Source organism: Ochlerotatus camptorhynchus, unplaced genomic scaffold (assembly GCF_037179485.1).
Source record: "Ochlerotatus camptorhynchus isolate MF236.1 unplaced genomic scaffold, CSIRO-AGI_Acam_v1.1 ptg000494l, whole genome shotgun sequence".
NCBI classification, from domain to species: domain Eukaryota; kingdom Metazoa; phylum Arthropoda; class Insecta; order Diptera; family Culicidae; genus Ochlerotatus; species Ochlerotatus camptorhynchus.
In genome coordinates, this window is record NW_027040979.1 from 1,158,175 (window position 1) to 1,180,777 (window position 22,603).

Sequence of the window (22,603 nt, forward strand, 5' to 3'; positions counted from 1 at the left end):
CTGAAATTTTTTCTACAAGTAGATGTCATTACCATCTGCCTTCAGAGAAAATTTCAGCTTGATGAGTTGTGCCGTTAATTTTTAAAAAATAGTGATAGGTTTATTACACAAAAAAGTATAATTATTCCACAACAAACGTTAAACGGGGAAATCACTCTATCTCAAACAACAAACATCAGATTGGCCTGAAATTTTTTCTACAAGTAGAAGTAATTACCATCTGCCTTCTGTGGAAATTTCAGCTTGATGAGATGTGCCGTTAATTTTTAAAAAATAGTGATAGGTTTATTACACAAAAAAGTATAATTATTCCACAAAAAACGTAAAACGGGGAAATCACTCTATCTCAAACAACAAACATCAGATTGGCCTGAAATTTTTTCTACAAGTAGAAGTAACTACCATCTGCCTTCAGAGAAAATTTCAGCTTGATGAGTTGTGCCGTTAATTTTTAAAAAATAGTGATAGGTTTATTACACAAAAAAGTATAATTATTCCACAACAAACGTAAAACGGGGAAATCACTCTATCTCAAACAACAAACATCAGATTGGCCTGAATTTTTTTCTACAAGTAGAAGTCATTACCAACTGTCTTCTGTGAAAATTTCAGCTTGATGAGTTGAGCCGTTAATTTTTAAAAAATAGTGATAAGTTTATTACAGAAAAAAGTATAATTATTCCACAACAAACGTAAAACGGGGAAATCACTCTATCTCAAACAACAAACATCAGATTGGCCTGAAAAATTTTCTACAAAGAGAAGTCATTACCAACTGCCTGCTGTAAAAATTTCAGCTTGATGAGTTGTGCCGTTAATTTAAAAAAAATAGTGATATGTTTATTACAGAAAAAAGTATAATTATTCCACAACAAACGTAAAACGGGGAAATCACTCTATCTCAAACAACAAACATCAGATTGGCCTGAAATTTTTTCTACAAGTAGAAGTAATTACCATCTGCCTTCAGAGAAAATTTCAGCTTGATGAGTTGTGCCGTTAATTTTTAAAAAATAGTGATAAGTTTATTACAGAAAAAAGTATAATTATTCCACAACAAACGTAAAACGGGGAAATCACTCTATCTCAAACAACAAACATCAGATTGGCCTGAAATTTTTTTCTACAAGTAGAAGTCATTACCATCTGCCTTCAGAGAAAATTTCAGCTTGATGAGTTGTGCCGTTAATTTTTAAAAAATAGTGATAGTTTTATTACACAAAAAAGTATAATTATTCCACAACAAACGTTAAACGGGGAAATCACTCTATCTCAAACAACAAACATCAGATTGGCCTGAAATTTTTTCTACAAGTAGAAGTAATTACCATCTGCCTTCTGTGGAAATTTCAGCTTGATGAGATGTGCCGTTAATTTTTAAAAAATAGTGATAGGTTTATTACACAAAAAAGTATAATTATTCCACAAAAAACGTAAAACGGGGAAATCACTCTATCTCAAACAACAAGCATTAGATTGTCCTGAAATTTTTTCTACAAGTAGAGGTCACTACCAACTGCCTTCTGTGAAAATTTCAGCTTGATTTGTTGTGCCGTTAATTAAAAAAAATCGTAATAGATTTATTACACAACAGTAAAACAGGCAAATCGCTCTATCTCTAACCCCAACCTTCAGATTGGCCTGAAATTGTTTCTACAAGTAGAAATTATTGCAAACTCAACCATTATGGAGTAGTCACTACAAAGCGCAAAAAAAAAAAAAAAAAAAAGTTTGGATTCCCTAACACAGACATCAGATTTCAGGTGTTAAGACTCATTGCCGTGTCTCATGGGGAAACTTTGAGCCAGGCTTCCCCTTTTTAATAAGGTAGTTTCTACGCCGATTTTTTTTTCGATTCTAAACCCAATCACCCCGTTTGCAAGCAGGTTGAACGTTACTAAGAACAACCAACAATCCGAGATGGTTTTTAATGTCCTATATGAAGACTGCTTTTCTTTTGTTAAAAATCTTCAATTAATTTTTTCCACAACAAAAGTAAACCGGGGAAATCACTCTATCTCTAACCCCAACCGTCAGATTGGCCTGAAATGTTTTCTACAAGTAGATGTCATTACCATCTGCCTTCTATAAAAATTTCAGCTTGATAAGTTGTGCCATTAATTTTTAAAAAATAGTGATAAGTTTATTACACAAAAAAGTATAATTATTCCACAACAAACGTAAAACGGGGAAATCACTCTATCTCAAACAACAAACATCAGATTGGCCTGAAAATTTTTCTACAAAGAGAAGTCATTACCAACTGCCTGCTGTGAAAATTTCAGCTTGATGAGTTGTGCCGTTTATTTTAAAAAAATAGTGATAAGTTTATTACAGAAAAAAGTATAATTATTCCACAACAAACGTAAAACGGGGAAATCACTCTATCTCAAACAACAAACATCAGATTGGCCTGAAATTTTTTTCTACAAGTAGAAGTAATTACCATCTGCCTTCTGTGAAAATTTCAGCTTGATGAGATGTGCCGTTAATTTTTAAAAAATAGTGATAGGTTTATTACACAAAAAAGTATAATTATTCCACAAAAAACGTAAAACGGGGAAATCACTCTATCTCAAACAACAAGCATTAGATTGTCCTGAAATTTTTTCTACAAGTAGAGGTCACTACCAACTGCCTTCTGTGAAAATTTCAGCTTGATTTGTTGTGCCGTTAATTTTTAAAAAATAGTGATAGGTTTATTACACAAAAAAGTATAATTATTCCACAACAAACGTTAAACGGGGAAATCACTCTATCTCAAACAACAAACATCCGATTGGCCTGAAATTTTTTCTACAAGTAGAAGTAATTACCATCTGCCTTCTGTGGAAATTTCAGCTTGATGAGATGTGCCGTTAATTTTTAAAAAATAGTGATAGGTTTATTACACAAAAAAGTATAATTATTCCACAAAAAACGTAAAACGGGGAAATCACTCTATCTCAAACAACAAGCATTAGATTGTCCTGAAATTTTTTCTACAAGTAGAGGTCACTACCAACTGCCTTCTGTGAAAATTTCAGCTTGATTTGTTGTGCCGTTAATTAAAAAAAATCGTAATAGATTTATTACACAACAGTAAAACAGGCAAATCGCTCTATCTCTAACCCCAACCTTCAGATTGGCCTGAAATTGTTTCTACAAGTAGAAATTATTGCAAACTCAACCATTATGGAGTAGTCACTACAAAGCGCTAAAAAAAAAAAAAAAAAGAAAAAAGTTTGGATTCCCTAACACAGACATCAGATTTCAGGTGTTAAGACTCATTGCCGTGTCTCATGGGGAAACTTTGAGCCAGGCTTCCCCTTTTTAATAAGGTAGTTTCTACGCCGATTTTTTTTTCGATTCTAAACCCAATCACCCCGTTTGAGAGCAGGTTGAACGTTACTAAGAACAACCAACAATCCGAGATGGTTTTTAATGTCCTATATGAAGACTGCTTTTCTTTTGTTAAAAATCTTCAATTAATTTTTTCCACAACAAAAGTAAACCGGGGAAATCACTCTATCTCTAACCCCAACCGTCAGATTGGCCTGAAATTTTTTCTACAAGTAGATGTCATTACCATCTGCCTTCTATAAAAATTTCAGCTTTATAAGTTGTGCCATTAATTTTTAAAAAATAGTGATAAGTTTATTACACAAAAAAGTATAATTATTCCACAACAAACGTAAAACGGGGAAATCACTCTATCTCAAACAACAAACATCAGATTGGCCTGAAATTTTTTCTACAAGTAGATGTCATTACCATCTGCCTTCAGAGAAAATTTCAGCTTGATGAGTTGTGCCGTTAATTTTTAAAAAATAGTGATAGGTTTATTACACAAAAAAGTATAATTATTCCACAACAAACGTTAAACGGGGAAATCACTCTATCTCAAACAACAAACATCAGATTGGCCTGAAATTTTTTCTACAAGTAGAAGTAATTACCATCTGCCTTCTGTGGAAATTTCAGCTTGATGAGATGTGCCGTTAATTTTTAAAAAATAGTGATAGGTTTATTACACAAAAAAGTATAATTATTCCACAAAAAACGTAAAACGGGGAAATCACTCTATCTCAAACAACAAACATCAGATTGGCCTGAAATTTTTTCTACAAGTAGAAGTAACTACCATCTACCTTCAGAGAAAATTTCAGCTTGATGAGTTGTGCCGTTAATTTTTAAAAAATAGTGATAGGTTTATTACACAAAAAAGTATAATTATTCCACAACAAACGTAAAACGGGGAAATCACTCTATCTCAAACAACAAACATCAGATTGGCCTGAAATTTTTTCTACAAGTAGAAGTCATTACCAACTGTCTTCTGTGAAAATTTCAGCTTGATGAGTTGAGCCGTTAATTTAAAAAAAATAGTGATAGGTTTATTACACAAAAAAGTATAATTATTCCACAAAAAACGTAAAACGGGGAAATCACTCTATCTCAAACAACAAGCATTAGATTGTCCTGAAATTTTTTCTACAAGTAGAGGTCACTACCAACTGCCTTCTGTGAAAATTTCAGCTTGATTTGTTGTGCCGTTAATTAAAAAAAAAATCGTAATAGATTTATAACACAACAGTAAAACAGGCAAATCGCTCTATCTCTAACCCCAACCTTCAGATTGGCCTGAAATTGTTTCTACAAGTAGAAATTATTGCAAACTCAACCATTATGGAGTAGTCACTACAAAGCGCAAAAAAAAAAAAAAAAAAAAAAGTTTGGATTCCCTAACACAGACATCAGATTTCAGGTGTTAAGACTTATTGCCGTGTCTCATGGGGAAACTTTGAGCCAGGCTTCCCCTTTTTAATAAGGTAGTTTCTACGCCGATTTTTTTTTCGATTCTAAACCCAATCACCCCGTTTGAGAGCAGGTTGAACGTTACTAAGAACAACCAACAATCCGAGATGGTTTTTAATGTCCTATATGAAGACTGCTTTTCTTTTGTTAAAAATCTTCAATTAATTTTTTCCACAACAAAAGTAAACCGGGGAAATCACTCTATCTCTAACCCCAACCGTCAGATTGGCCTGAAATTTTTTCTACAAGTAGATGTCATTACCATCTGCCTTCTATAAAAATTTCAGCTTTATAAGTTGTGCCATTAATTTTTAAAAAATAGTGATAAGTTTATTACACAAAAAAGTATAATTATTCCACAACAAACGTAAAACGGGGAAATCACTCTATCTCAAACAACAAACATCAGATTGGCCTGAAAATTTTTCTACAAAGAGAAGTCATTACCAACTGCCTGCTGTGAAAATTTCAGCTTGATGAGTTGTGCCGCTAATTTAAAAAAAATAGTGATAAGTTTATTACAGAAAAAAGTATAATTATTCCACAACAAACGTAAAACGGGGAAATCACTCTATCTCAAACAACAAACATAAGATTGGCCTGAAATTTTTTCTACAAGTAGAAGTCATTACCATCTGCCTTCAGAGAAAATTTCAGCTTGATGAGTTGTGCCGTTAATTTTTAAAAAATAGTGATAGGTTTATTACACAAAAAAGTATAATTATTCCACAACAAACGTAAAACGGGGAAATCACTCTATCTCAAACAACAAACATCAGATTGGCCTGAAATTTTTTCTACAAGTAGAAGTAATTACCATCTGCCTTCTGTGGAAATTTCAGCTTGATGAGATGTGCCGTTAATTTTAAAAAAATAGTGATAGGTTTATTACACAAAAAAGTATAATTATTCCACAAAAAACGTAAAACGGGGAAATCACTCTATCTCAAACAACAAACATCAGATTGGCCTGAAATTTTTTCTACAAGTAGAAGTAACTACCATCTACCTTCAGAGAAAATTTCAGCTTGATGAGTTGTGCCGTTAATTTTTAAAAAATAGTGATAGGTTTATTACACAAAAAAGTATAATTATTCCACAACAAACGTAAAACGGGGAAATCACTCTATCTCAAACAACAAACATCAGATTGGCCTGAAATTTTTTCTACAAGTAGAAGTCATTACCAACTGTCTTCTGTAAAAATTTCAGCTTGATGAGTTGTGCCGTTAATTTTTAAAAAATAGTGATAGGTTTATTACACAAAAAAGTATAATTATTCCACAAAAAACGTAAAACGGGGAAATCACTCTATCTCAAACAACAAGCCTTAGATTGTCCTGAAATTTTTTCTACAAGTAGAGGTCACTACCAACTGCCTTCTGTGAAAATTTCAGCTTGATTTGTTGTGCCGTTAATTAAAAAAAAATCGTAATAGATTTATAACACAACAGTAAAACAGGCAAATCGCTCTATCTCTAACCCCAACCTTCAGATTGGCCTGAAATTGTTTCTACAAGTAGAAATTATTGCAAACTCAACCATTATGGAGTAGTCACTACAAAGCGCACAAAAAAAAAAAAAAAAAAAGTTTGGATTCCCTAACACAGACATCAGATTTCAGGTGTTAAGACTCATTGCCGTGTCTCATGGGGAAACTTTGAGCCAGGCTTCCCCTTTTTAATAAGGTAGTTTCTACGCCGATTTTTTTTCGATTCTAAACCCAATCACCCCGTTTGCAAGCAGGTTGAACGTTACTAAGAACAACCAACAATCCGAGATGGTTTTTAATGTCCTATATGAAGACTGCTTTTCTTTTGTTAAAAATCTTCAATTAATTTTTTCCACAACAAAAGTAAACCGGGGAAATCACTCTATCTCTAACCCCAACCGTCAGATTGGCCTGAAATTTTTTCTACAAGTAGATGTCATTACCATCTGCCTTCTATAAAAATTTCAGCTTGATAAGTTGTGCCATTAATTTTTAAAAAATAGTGATAAGTTTATTACACAAAAAAGTATAATTATTCCACAACAAACGTAAAACGGGGAAATCACTCTATCTCAAACAACAAACATCAGATTGGCCTGAAATTTTTTCTACAAGTAGATGTCATTACCATCTGCCTTCAGAGAAAATTTCAGCTTGATGAGTTGTGCCGTTAATTTTTAAAAAATAGTGATAGGTTTATTACACAAAAAAGTATAATTATTCCACAACAAACGTTAAACGGGGAAATCACTCTATCTCAAACAACAAACATCAGATTGGCCTGAAATTTTTTCTACAAGTAGAAGTAATTACCATCTGCCTTCAGAGGAAATTTCAGCTTGATGAGATGTGCCGTTAATTTTTAAAAAATAGTGATAGGTTTATTACACAAAAAAGTATAATTATTCCACAAAAAACGTAAAACGGGGAAATCACTCTATCTCAAACAACAAACATCAGATTGGCCTGAAATTTTTTCTACAAGTAGAAGTAACTACCATCTGCCTTCAGAGAAAATTTCAGCTTGATGAGTTGTGCCGTTAATTTTTAAAAAATAGTGATAGGTTTATTACACAAAAAAGTATAATTATTCCACAACAAACGTAAAACGGGGAAATCACTCTATCTCAAACAACAAACATCAGATTGGCCTGAAATTTTTTCTACAAGTAGAAGTCATTACCAACTGTCTTCTGTGAAAATTTCAGCTTGATGAGTTGAGCCGTTAATTTTTAAAAAATAGTGATAAGTTTATTACAGAAAAAAGTATAATTATTCCACAACAAACGTAAAACGGGGAAATCACTCTATCTCAAACAACAAACATCAGATTGGCCTGAAAATTTTTCTACAAAGAGAAGTCATTACCAACTGCCTGCTGTAAAAATTTCAGCTTGATGAGTTGTGCCGTTAATTTAAAAAAAATAGTGATATGTTTATTACAGAAAAAAGTATAATTATTCCACAACAAACGTAAAACGGGGAAATCACTCTATCTCAAACAACAAACATCAGATTGGCCTGAAATTTTTTTCTACAAGTAGAAGTCATTACCATCTGCCTTCAGAGAAAATTTCAGCTTGATGAGTTGTGCCGTTAATTTAAAAAAAATAGTGATAGGTTTATTACACAAAAAAGTATAATTATTCCACAACAAACGTTAAACGGGGAAATCACTCTATCTCAAACAACAAACATCAGATTGGCCTGAAATTTTTTCTACAAGTAGAAGTAATTACCATCTGCCTTCTGTGGAAATTTCAACTTGATGAGATGTGCCGTTAATTTTTAAAAAATAGTGATAGGTTTATTACACAAAAAAGTATAATTATTCCACAAAAAACGTAAAACGGGGAAATCACTCTATCTCAAACAACAAGCATTAGATTGTCCTGAATTTTTTTCTACAAGTAGAGGTCACTACCAACTGCCTTCTGTGAAAATTTCAGCTTGATTTGTTGTGCCGTTAATTAAAAAAAATCGTAATAGATTTATTACACAACAGTAAAACAGGCAAATCGCTCTATCTCTAACCCCAACCTTCAGATTGGCCTGAAATTGTTTCTACAAGTAGAAATTATTGCAAACTCAACCATTATGGAGTAGTCACTACAAAGCGCAAAAAAAAAAAAAAAAAAAAGTTTGGATTCCCTAACACAGACATCAGATTTCAGGTCTTAAGACTCATTGCCGTGTCTCATGGGGAAACTTTGAGCCAGGCTTCCCCTTTTTAATAAGGTAGTTTCTACGCCGATTTTTTTTTCGATTCTAAACCCAATCACCCCGTTTGCAAGCAGGTTGAACGTTACTAAGAACAACCAACAATCCGAGATGGTTTTTAATGTCCTATATGAAGACTGCTTTTCTTTTGTTAAAAATCTTCAATTATTTTTTTCCACAACAAAAGTAAACCGGGGAAATCACTCTATCTCTAACCCCAACCGTCAGATTGGCCTGAAATTTTTTCTACAAGTAGATGTCATTACCAACTGTCTTCTATAAAAATTTCAGCTTGATAAGTTGTGCCATTAATTTTTAAAAAATAGTGATAAGTTTATTACACCAAAAAAGTATAATTATTCCACAACAAACGTAAAACGGGGAAATCACTCTATCTCAAACAACAAACATCAGATTGGCCTGAAATTTTTTCTACAAGTAGAAGTCATTACCAACTGCCTGCTGTAAAAATTTCAGCTTGATGAGTTGTGCCGTTAATTTAAAAAAAATAGTGATAAGTTTATTACAGAAAAAAGTATAATTATTCCACAACAAACGTAAAACGGGGAAATCACTCTATCTCAAACAACAAACATCAGATTGGCCTGAAATTTTTTCTACAAGTAGATGTCATTACCATCTGCCTTCAGAGAAAATTTCAGCTTGATGAGTTGTGCCGTTAATTTTTAAAAAATAGTGATAGGTTTATTACACAAAAAAGTATAATTATTCCACAACAAACGTTAAACGGGGAAATCACTCTATCTCAAACAACAAACATCAGATTGGCCTGAAATTTTTTCTACAAGTAGAAGTAATTACCATCTGCCTTCTGTGGAAATTTCAGCTTGATGAGATGTGCCGTTAATTTTTAAAAAATAGTGATAGGTTTATTACACAAAAAAGTATAATTATTCCACAAAAAACGTAAAACGGGGAAATCACTCTATCTCAAACAACAAACATCAGATTGGCCTGAAATTTTTTCTACAAGTAGAAGTAATTACCATCTGCCTTCTGTGGAAATTTCAGCTTGATGAGATGTGCCGTTAATTTTTAAAAAATAGTGATAGGTTTATTACACAAAAAAGTATAATTATTCCACAACAAACGTAAAACGGGGAAATCACTCTATCTCAAACAACAAACATCAGATTGGCCTGAAATTTTTTCTACAAGTAGATGTCATTACCATCTGCCTTCAGAGAAAATTTCAGCTTGATGAGTTGTGCCGTTAATTTTTAAAAAATAGTGATAGGTTTATTACACAAAAAAGTATAATTATTCCACAACAAACGTTAAACGGGGAAATCACTCTATCTCAAACAACAAACATCAGATTGGCCTGAAATTTTTTCTACAAGTAGAAGTAATTACCATCTGCCTTCTGTGGAAATTTCAGCTTGATGAGATGTGCCGTTAATTTTTAAAAAATAGTGATAGGTTTATTACACAAAAAAGTATAATTATTCCACAAAAAACGTAAAACGGGGAAATCACTCTATCTCAAACAACAAACATCAGATTGGCCTGAAATTTTTTCTACAAGTAGAAGTAACTACCATCTGCCTTCAGAGAAAATTTCAGCTTGATGAGTTGTGCCGTTAATTTTTAAAAAATAGTGATAGGTTTATTACACAAAAAAGTATAATTATTCCACAACAAACGTAAAACGGGGAAATCACTCTATCTCAAACAACAAACATCAGATTGGCCTGAATTTTTTTCTACAAGTAGAAGTCATTACCAACTGTCTTCTGTGAAAATTTCAGCTTGATGAGTTGAGCCGTTAATTTTTAAAAAATAGTGATAAGTTTATTACAGAAAAAAGTATAATTATTCCACAACAAACGTAAAACGGGGAAATCACTCTATCTCAAACAACAAACATCAGATTGGCCTGAAAATTTTTCTACAAAGAGAAGTCATTACCAACTGCCTGCTGTAAAAATTTCAGCTTGATGAGTTGTGCCGTTAATTTAAAAAAAATAGTGATATGTTTATTACAGAAAAAAGTATAATTATTCCACAACAAACGTAAAACGGGGAAATCACTCTATCTCAAACAACAAACATCAGATTGGCCTGAAATTTTTTCTACAAGTAGAAGTAATTACCATCTGCCTTCAGAGAAAATTTCAGCTTGATGAGTTGTGCCGTTAATTTTTAAAAAATAGTGATAGGTTTATTACACAAAAAAGTATAATTATTCCACAACAAACGTAAAACGGGGAAATCACTCTATCTCAAACAACAAACATCAGATTGGCCTGAAATTTTTTTCTACAAGTAGAAGTCATTACCATCTGCCTTCAGAGAAAATTTCAGCTTGATGAGTTGTGCCGTTAATTTTTAAAAAATAGTGATAGTTTTATTACACAAAAAAGTATAATTATTCCACAACAAACGTTAAACGGGGAAATCACTCTATCTCAAACAACAAACATCAGATTGGCCTGAAATTTTTTCTACAAGTAGAAGTAATTACCATCTGCCTTCTGTGGAAATTTCAGCTTGATGATATGTGCCGTTAATTTTTAAAAAATAGTGATAGGTTTATTACACAAAAAAGTATAATTATTCCACAAAAAACGTAAAACGGGGAAATCACTCTATCTCAAACAACAAGCATTAGATTGTCCTGAAATTTTTTCTACAAGTAGAGGTCACTACCAACTGCCTTTTGTGAAAATTTCAGCTTGATTTGTTGTGCCGTTAATTAAAAAAAATCGTAATAGATTTATTACACAACAGTAAAACAGGCAAATCGCTCTATCTCTAACCCCAACCTTCAGATTGGCCTGAAATTGTTTCTACAAGTAGAAATTATTGCAAACTCAACCATTATGGAGTAGTCACTACAAAGCGCAAAAAAAAAAAAAAAAAAAAAAGTTTGGATTCCCTAACACAGACATCAGATTTCAGGTGTTAAGACTCATTGCCGTGTCTCATGGGGAAACTTTGAGCCAGGCTTCCCCTTTTTAATAAGGTAGTTTCTACGCCGATTTTTTTTTTCGATTCTAAACCCAATCACCCCGTTTGCAAGCAGGTTGAACGTTACTAAGAACAACCAACAATCCGAGATGGTTTTTAATGTCCTATATGAAGACTGCTTTTCTTTTGTTAAAAATCTTCAATTAATTTTTTCCACAACAAAAGTAAACCGGGGAAATCACTCTATCTCTAACCCCAACCGTCAGATTGGCCTGAAATGTTTTCTACAAGTAGATGTCATTACCATCTGCCTTCTATAAAAATTTCAGCTTGATAAGTTGTGCCATTAATTTTTAAAAAATAGTGATAAGTTTATTACACAAAAAAGTATAATTATTCCACAACAAACGTAAAACGGGGAAATCACTCTATCTCAAACAACAAACATCAGATTGGCCTGAAAATTTTTCTACAAAGAGAAGTCATTACCAACTGCCTGCTGTGAAAATTTCAGCTTGATGAGTTGTGCCGTTTATTTTAAAAAAATAGTGATAAGTTTATTACAGAAAAAAGTATAATTATTCCACAACAAACGTAAAACGGGGAAATCACTCTATCTCAAACAACAAACATCAGATTGGCCTGAAATTTTTTTCTACAAGTAGAAGTAATTACCATCTGCCTTCTGTGAAAATTTCAGCTTGATGAGATGTGCCGTTAATTTTTAAAAAATAGTGATAGGTTTATTACACAAAAAAGTATAATTATTCCACAAAAAACGTAAAACGGGGAAATCACTCTATCTCAAACAACAAGCATTAGATTGTCCTGAAATTTTTTCTACAAGTAGAGGTCACTACCAACTGCCTTCTGTGAAAATTTCAGCTTGATTTGTTGTGCCGTTAATTTTTAAAAAATAGTGATAGGTTTATTACACAAAAAAGTATAATTATTCCACAACAAACGTTAAACGGGGAAATCACTCTATCTCAAACAACAAACATCCGATTGGCCTGAAATTTTTTCTACAAGTAGAAGTAATTACCATCTGCCTTCTGTGGAAATTTCAGCTTGATGAGATGTGCCGTTAATTTTTAAAAAATAGTGATAGGTTTATTACACAAAAAAGTATAATTATTCCACAAAAAACGTAAAACGGGGAAATCACTCTATCTCAAACAACAAGCATTAGATTGTCCTGAAATTTTTTCTACAAGTAGAGGTCACTACCAACTGCCTTCTGTGAAAATTTCAGCTTGATTTGTTGTGCCGTTAATTAAAAAAAATCGTAATAGATTTATTACACAACAGTAAAACAGGCAAATCGCTCTATCTCTAACCCCAACCTTCAGATTGGCCTGAAATTGTTTCTACAAGTAGAAATTATTGCAAACTCAACCATTATGGAGTAGTCACTACAAAGCGCTAAAAAAAAAAAAAAAAAAAAAGAAAAAAGTTTGGATTCCCTAACACAGACATCAGATTTCAGGTGTTAAGACTCATTGCCGTGTCTCATGGGGAAACTTTGAGCCAGGCTTCCCCTTTTTAATAAGGTAGTTTCTACGCCGATTTTTTTTTCGATTCTAAACCCAATCACCCCGTTTGAGAGCAGGTTGAACGTTACTAAGAACAACCAACAATCCGAGATGGTTTTTAATGTCCTATATGAAGACTGCTTTTCTTTTGTTAAAAATCTTCAATTAATTTTTTCCACAACAAAAGTAAACCGGGGAAATCACTCTATCTCTAACCCCAACCGTCAGATTGGCCTGAAATTTTTTCTACAAGTAGATGTCATTACCATCTGCCTTCTATAAAAATTTCAGCTTTATAAGTTGTGCCATTAATTTTTAAAAAATAGTGATAAGTTTATTACACAAAAAAGTATAATTATTCCACAACAAACGTAAAACGGGGAAATCACTCTATCTCAAACAACAAACATCAGATTGGCCTGAAATTTTTTCTACAAGTAGATGTCATTACCATCTGCCTTCAGAGAAAATTTCAGCTTGATGAGTTGTGCCGTTAATTTTTAAAAAATAGTGATAGGTTTATTACACAAAAAAGTATAATTATTCCACAACAAACGTTAAACGGGGAAATCACTCTATCTCAAACAACAAACATCAGATTGGCCTGAAATTTTTTCTACAAGTAGAAGTAATTACCATCTGCCTTCTGTGGAAATTTCAGCTTGATGAGATGTGCCGTTAATTTTTAAAAAATAGTGATAGGTTTATTACACAAAAAAGTATAATTATTCCACAAAAAACGTAAAACGGGGAAATCACTCTATCTCAAACAACAAACATCAGATTGGCCTGAAATTTTTTCTACAAGTAGAAGTAACTACCATCTGCCTTCAGAGAAAATTTCAGCTTGATGAGTTGTGCCGTTAATTTTTAAAAAATAGTGATAGGTTTATTACACAAAAAAGTATAATTATTCCACAACAAACGTAAAACGGGGAAATCACTCTATCTCAAACAACAAACATCAGATTGGCCTGAAATTTTTTCTACAAGTAGAAGTCATTACCAACTGTCTTCTGTGAAAATTTCAGCTTGATGAGTTGAGCCGTTAATTTTTAAAAAATAGTGATAAGTTTATTACAGAAAAAAGTATAATTATTCCACAACAAACGTAAAACGGGGAAATCACTCTATCTCAAACAACAAACATCAGATTGGCCTGAAAATTTTTCTACAAGTAGAAGTAACTACCATCTGCCTTCAGAGAAAATTTCAGCTTGATGAGTTGTGCCGTTAATTTTTAAAAAATAGTGATAGGTTTATTACACAAAAAAGTATAATTATTCCACAACAAACGTTAAACGGGGAAATCACTCTATCTCAAACAACAAACATCAGATTGGCCTGAAATTTTTTCTACAAGTAGAAGTAATTACCATCTGCCTTCTGTGGAAATTTCAGCTTGATGAGATGTGCCGTTAATTTTTAAAAAATAGTGATAGGTTTATTACACAAAAAAGTATAATTATTCCACAAAAAACGTAAAACGGGGAAATCACTCTATCTCAAACAACAAACATCAGATTGGCCTGAAAATTTTTCTACAAAGAGAAGTCATTACCAACTGCCTGCTGTAAAAATTTCAGCTTGATGAGTTGTGCCGTTAATTTAAAAAAATAGTGATAGGTTTATTACACAAAAAAGTATAATTATTCCACAACAAACGTAAAACGGGGAAATCACTCTATCTCAAACAACAAACATCAGATTGGCCTGAAATTTTTTCTACAAGTAGAAGTCATTACCAACTGTCTTCTGTGAAAATTTCAGCTTGATGAGTTGAGCCGTTAATTTTTAAAAAATAGTGATAAGTTTATTACAGAAAAAAGTATAATTATTCCACAACAAACGTAAAACGGGGAAATCACTCTATCTCAAACAACAAACATCAGATTGGCCTGAAATTTTTTCTACAAGTAGAAGTCATTACCATCTGCCTTCAGAGAAAATTTCAGCTTGATAAGTTGTGCCATTAATTTTTAAAAAATAGTGATAAGTTTATTACACCAAAAAAGTATAATTATTCCACAACAAACGTAAAACGGGGAAATCACTCTATCTCAAACAACAAACATCAGATTGGCCTGAAATTTTTTCTACAAGTAGAAGTCATTACCAACTGCCTGCTGTACAAATTTCAGCTTGATGAGTTGTGCCGTTAATTTAAAAAAAATAGTGATAAGTTTATTACAGAAAAAAGTATAATTATTCCACAACAAACGTAAAACGGGGAAATCACTCTATCTCAAACAACAAACATCAGATTGGCCTGAAATTTTTTTCTACAAGTAGAAGTCATTACCATCTGCCTTCAGAGAAAATTTCAGCTTGATGAGTTGTGCCGTTAATTTTTAAAAAATAGTGATAGGTTTATTACACAAAAAAGTATAATTATTCCACAACAAACGTTAAACGGGGAAATCACTCTATCTCAAACAACAAACATCAGATTGGCCTGAAATTTTTTCTACAAGTAGAAGTAATAACCATCTGCCTTCTGTGGAAATTTCAGCTTGATGAGATGTGCCGTTAATTTTTAAAAAATAGTGATAGGTTTATTACACAAAAAAGTATAATTATTCCACAAAAAACGTAAAACGGGGAAATCACTCTATCTCAAACAACAAGCATTAGATTGTCCTGAAATTTTTTCTACAAGTAGAGGTCACTACCAACTGCCTTCTGTGAAAATTTCAGCTTGATTTGTTGTGCCGTTAATTAAAAAAAATCGTAATAGATTTATTACACAACAGTAAAACAGGCAAATCGCTCTATCTCTAACCCCAACCTTCAGATTGGCCTGAAATTGTTTCTACAAGTAGAAATTATTGCAAACTCAACCATTATGGAGTAGTCACTACAAAGCGCACAAAAAAAAAAAAAAAAAAAAAAGTTTGGATTCCCTAACACAGACATCAGATTTCAGGTGTTAAGACTCATTGCCGTGTCTCATGGGGAAACTTTGAGCCAGGCTTCCCCTTTTTAATAAGGTAGTTTCTACGCCGATTTTTTTTTCGATTCTAAACCCAATCACCCCGTTTGCAAGCAGGTTGAACGTTACTAAGAACAACCAACAATCCGAGATGGTTTTTAATGTCCTATATGAAGACTGCTTTTCTTTTGTTAAAAATCTTCAATTAATTTTTTCCACAACAAAAGTAAACCGGGGAAATCACTCTATCTCTAACCCCAACCGTCAGATTGGCCTGAAATTTTTTCTACAAGTAGATGTCATTACCAACTGCCTTCTATAAAAATTTCAGCTTGATAAGTTGTGCCATTAATTTTTTAAAAATAGTGATAAGTTTATTACACCAAAAAAGTATAATTATTCCACAACAAACGTAAAACGGGGAAATCACTCTATCTCAAACAACAAACATCAGATTGGCCTGAAATTTTTTCTATAAGTAGATGTCATTACCATCTGCCTTCAGAGAAAATTTCAGCTTGATGAGTTGTGCCGTTAATTTTTAAAAAATAGTGATAAGTTTATTACAGAAAAAAGTATAATTATTCCACAACAAACGTAAAACGGGGAAATCACTCTATCTCAAACAACAAACATCAGATTGGCCGGAAATTTTTTCTACAAGTAGATGTCATTACCATCTGCCTTCAGAGAAAATTTCAGCTTGATGAGTTGTGCCGTTAATTTTAAAAAAATAGTGATAGGTTTATTACACAAAAAAGTATAATTATTCCACAAAAAACGTAAAACGGGGAAATCACTCTATCTCAAACAACAAACATCAGATTGGCCTGAAATTTTTTCTACAAGTAGAAGTCATTACCAACTGTCTGCTGTGAAAATTTCAGCTTGATGAGTTGTGCCGTTAATTTTTAAAAAATAGTGATAGGTTTATTACACAAAAAAGTATAATTATTCCACAACAAACGTTAAACGGGGAAATCACTCTATCTCAAACAACAAACATCAGATTGGCCTGAAATTTTTTCTACAAGTAGAAGTAATTACCATCTGCCTTCTGTGGAAATTTCAGCTTGATGAGATGTGCCGTTAATTTTTAAAAAATAGTGATAGGTTTATTACACAAAAAAGTATAATTATTCCACAAAAAACGTAAAACGGGGAAATCACTCTATCTCAAACAACAAACATCAGATTGGCCTGAAATTTTTTCTACAAGTAGAAGTCATTACCAACTGTCTTCTGTGAAAATTTCAGCTTGATGAGTTGTGCCGTTAATTTTTAAAAAATAGTGATAGGTTTATTACACAAAAAAGTATAATTATTCCACAATAAACGTTAAACGGGGAAATCACTCTATCTCAAACAACAAGCATTAGATTGTCCTGAAATTTTTTCTACAAGTAGAGGTCACTACCAACTGCCTTCTGTGAAAATTTCAGCTTGATTTGTTGTGCCGTTAATTAAAAAAAATCGTAATAGATTTATTACACAACAGTAAAACAGGCAAATCGCTCTATCTCTAACCCCAACCTTCAGATTGGCCTGAAATTGTTTCTACAAGTAGAAATTATTGCAAACTCAACCATTATGGAGTAGTCACTACAAAGCGCAAAAAAAAAAAAAAAAAAAGTTTGGATTCCCTAACACAGACATCAGATTTCAGGTGTTAAGACTCATTGCCGTGTCTCATGGGGAAACTTTGAGCCAGGCTTCCCCTTTTTAATAAGGTAGTTTCTACGCCGATTTTTTTTTCGATTCTAAACCCAATCACCCCGTTTGCAAGCAGGTTGAACGTTACTAAGAACAACCAACAATCCGAGATGGTTTTTAATGTCCTATATGAAGACTGCTTTTCTTTTGTTAAAAATCTTCAATTAATTTTTTCCACAACAAAAGTAAACCGGGGAAATCACTCTATCTCTAACCCCAACCGTCAGATTGGCCTGAAATTTTTTCTACAAGTAGATGTCATTACCATCTGCCTTCTATAAAAATTTCAGCTTTATAAGTTGTGCCATTAATTTTTAAAAAATAGTGATAAGTTTATTACACAAAAAAGTATAATTATTCCACAACAAACGTAAAACGGGGAAATCACTCTATCTCAAACAACAAACATCAGATTGGCCTGAAAATTTTTCTACAAAGAGAAGTCATTACCAACTGCCTGCTGTGAAAATTTCAGCTTGATGAGTTGTGCCGTTAATTTAAAAAAAATAGTGATAAGTTTATTACAGAAAAAAGTATAATTATTCCACAACAAACGTAAAACGGGGAAATCACTCTATCTCAAACAACAAACATAAGATTGGCCTGAAATTTTTTCTACAAGTAGAAGTCATTACCATCTGCCTTCAGAGAAAATTTCAGCTTGATGAGTTGTGCCGTTAATTTTTAAAAAATAGTGATAGGTTTATTACACAAAAAAGTATAATTATTCCACAACAAACGTTAAACGGGGAAATCACTCTATCTCAAACAACAAACATCAGATTGGCCTGAAATTTTTTCTACAAGTAGAAGTAATTACCATCTGCCTTCTGTGGAAATTTCAGCTTGATGAGATGTGCCGTTAATTTAAAAAAAATAGTGATAAGTTTATTACACAAAAAAGTATAATTATTCCACAAAAAACGTAAAACGGGGAAATCACTATATCTGAAACAACAAACATCAGATTGGCCTGAAATTTTTTCTACAAGTAGAAGTAACTACCATCTACCTTCCGAGAAAATTTCAGCTTGATGAGTTGTGCCGTTAATTTTTAAAAAATAGTGATAGGTTTATTACACAAAAAAGTATAATTATTCCACAACAAACGTAAAACGGGGAAATCACTCTATCTCAAACAACAAACATCAGATTGGCCTGAAATTTTTTCTACAAGTAGAAGTCATTACCAACTGTCTTCTGTGAAAATTTCAGCTTGATGAGTTGAGCCGTTAATTTTTAAAAAATAGTGATAGGTTTATTACACAAAAAAGTATAATTATTCCACAAAAAACGTAAAACGGGGAAATCACTCTATCTCAAACAACAAGCATTAGATTGTCCTGAAATTTTTTCTACAAGTAGAGGTCACTACCAACTGCCTTCTGTGAAAATTTCAGCTTGATTTGTTGTGCCGTTAATTAAAAAAAAATCGTAATAGATTTATAACACAACAGTAAAACAGGCAAATCGCTCTATCTCTAACCCCAACCTTCAGATTGGCCTGAAATTGTTTCTACAAGTAGAAATTATTGCAAACTCAACCATTATGGAGTAGTCACTACAAAGCGCACAAAAAAAAAAAAAAAAAAAAAAAAAAGTTTGGATTCCCTAACACAGACATCAGATTTCAGGTGTTAAGACTCATTGCCGTGTCTCATGGGGAAACTTTGAGCCAGGCTTCCCCTTTTTAATAAGGTAGTTTCTACGCCGATTTTTTTTTCGATTCTAAACCCAATCACCCCGTTTGCAAGCAGGTTGAACGTTACTAAGAACAACCAACAATCCGAGATGGTTTTTAATGTCCTATATGAAGACTGCTTTTCTTTTGTTAAAAATCTTCAATTAATTTTTTCCACAACAAAAGTAAACCGGGGAAATCACTCTATCTCTAACCCCAACCGTCAGATTGGCCTGAATTTTTTTCTACAAGTAGATGTCATTACCATCTGCCTTCTATAAAAATTTCAGCTTGATAAGTTGTGCCATTAATTTTTAAAAAATAGTGATAAGTTTATTACACAAAAAAGTATAATTATTCCACAACAAACGTAAAACGGGGAAATCACTCTATCTCAAACAACAAACATCAGATTGGCCTGAAAAATTTTCTACAAAGAGAAGTCATTACCAACTGCCTGCTGTAAAAATTTCAGCTTGATGAGTTGTGCCGTTAATTTTAAAAAATAGTGATAAGTTTATTACAGAAAAAAGTATAATTATTCCACAACAAACGTAAAACGGGGAAATCACTCTATCTCAAACAACAAACATCAGATTGGCCTGAAATTTTTTCTACAAGTAGATGTCATTACCATCTGCCTTCAGAGAAAATTTCAGCTTGATGAGTTGTGCCGTTAATTTTTTAAAAATAGTGATAGGTTTATTACACAAAAAAGTATAATTATTCCACAACAAACGTTAAACGGGGAAATCACTCTATCTCAAACATAAACATCAGATTGGCCTGAAATTTTTTCTACAAGTAGAAGTAATTACCATCTGCCTTCTGTGGAAATTTCAGCTTGATGAGATGTGCCGTTAATTTTTAAAAAATAGTGATAGGTTTATTACACAAAAAAGTATAATTATTCCACAAAAAACGTAAAACGGGGAAATCACTCTATCTCAAACAACAAACATCAGATTGGCCTGAAATTTTTTCTACAAGTAGAAGTAACTACCATCTGCCTTCAGAGAAAATTTCAGCTTGATGAGTTGTGCCGTTAATTTTTAAAAAATAGTGATAGGTTTATTACACAAAAAAGTATAATTATTCCACAACAAACGTAAAACGGGGAAATCACTCTATCTCAAACAACAAACATCAGATTGGCCTGAAAATTTTTCTACAAAGAGAAGTCATTACCAACTGCCTGCTGTAAAAATTTCAGCTTGATGAGTTGTGCCGTTAATTTTAAAAAAATAGTGATAAGTTTATTACAGAAAAAAGTATAATTATTCCACAACAAACGTAAAACGGGGAAATCACTCTATCTCAAACAACAAACATCAGATTGGCCTGAATTTTTTTTCTACAAGTAGAAGTCATTACCATCTGCCTTCAGAGAAAATTTCAGCTTGATGAGTTGTGCCGTTAATTTTTAAAAAATAGTGATAGGTTTATTACACAAAAAAGTATAATTATTCCACAACAAACGTTAAACGGGGAAATCACTCTATCTCAAACAACAAACATCAGATTGGCCTGAAATTTTTTCTACAAGTAGAAGTAATTACCATCTGCCTTCTGTGGAAATTTCAGCTTGATGAGATGTGCCGTTAATTTTTAAAAAATAGTGATAGGTTTATTACACAAAAAAGTATAATTATTCCACAAAAAACGTTAAACGGGGAAATCACTCTATCTCAAACAACAAGCATTAGATTGTCCTGAAATTTTTTCTACAAGTAGAGGTCACTACCAACTGCCTTCTGTGAAAATTTCAGCTTGATTTGTTGTGCCGTTAATTAAAAAAAATCGTAATAGATTTATTACACAACAGTAAAACAGGCAAATCGCTCTATCTCTAACCCCAACCTTCAGATTGGCCTGAAATTGTTTCTACAAGTAGAAATTATTGCAAACTCAACCATTATGGAGTAGTCACTACAAAGCGCAAAAAAAAAAAAAAAAAAAAAGTTTGGATTCCCTAACACAGACATCAGATTTCAGGTGTTAAGACTCATTGCCGTGTCTCATGGGGAAACTTTGAGCCAGGCTTCCCCTTTTTAATAAGGTAGTTTCTACGCCGATTTTTTTTTCGATTCTAAACCCAATCACCCCGTTTGCAAGCAGGTTGAACGTTACTAAGAACAACCAACAATCCGAGATGGTTTTTAATGTCCTATATGAAGACTGCTTTTCTTTTGTTAAAAATCTTCAATTATTTTTTCCACAACAAAAGTAAACCGGGGAAATCACTCTATCTCTAACCCCAACCGTCAGATTGGCCTGAAATTTTTTCTACAAGTAGATGTCATTACCAACTGCCTTCTATAAAAATTTCAGCTTGATAAGTTGTGCCATTAATTTTTAAAAAATAGTGATAAGTTTATTACACCAAAAAAGTATAATTATTCCACAACAAACGTAAAACGGGGAAATCACTCTATCTCAAACAACAAACATCAGATTGGCCTGAAATTTTTTCTACAAGTAGAAGTCATTACCAACTGCCTGCTGTACAAATTTCAGCTTGATGAGTTGTGCCGTTAATTTAAAAAAAATAGTGATAAGTTTATTACAGAAAAAAGTATAATTATTCCACAACAAACGTAAAACGGGGAAATCACTCTATCTCAAACAACAAACATCAGATTGGCCTGAAATTTTTTCTACAAGTAGATGTCATTACCATCTGCCTTCAGAGAAAATTTCAGCTTGATGAGTTGTGCCGTTAATTTTTAAAAAATAGTGATAGGTTTATTACACAAAAAAGTATAATTATTCCACAACAAACGTTAAACGGGGAAATCACTCTATCTCAAACAACAAACATCAGATTGGCCTGAATTTTTTTCTACAAGTAGAAGTAATTACCATCTGCCTTCTGTGGAAATTTCAGCTTGATGAGATGTGCCGTTAATTTTAAAAAAATAGTGATAGGTTTATTACACAAAAAAGTATAATTATTCCACAAAAAACGTAAAACGGGGAAATCACTCTATCTCAAACAACAAACATCAGATTGGCCTGAAATTTTTTCTACAAGTAGAAGTAACTACCATCTGCCTTCAGAGAAAATTTCAGCTTGATGAGTTGTGCCGTTAATTTTAAAAAAATAGTGATAGGTTTATTACACAAAAAAGTATAATTATTCCACAACAAACGTAAAACGGGGAAATCACTCTATCTCAAACAACAAACATCAGATTGGCCTGAAATTTTTTCTACAAGTAGAAGTCATTACCAACTGTCTTCTGTGAAAATTTCAGCTTGATGAGTTGAGCCGTTAATTTTTAAAAAATAGTGATAAG

General features: G+C 32.5%; 1 long non-coding RNA gene across 1 annotated transcript in view; it reads left to right on the forward strand.

Moving 5' to 3' along the window:
- LOC135712597 (uncharacterized) overlaps positions 1-22,603 on the forward strand; it is a 285,719-nt gene that overhangs the window by 150,649 nt on the left and 112,467 nt on the right. The gene's annotated exons all lie outside the window — the stretch shown is intronic.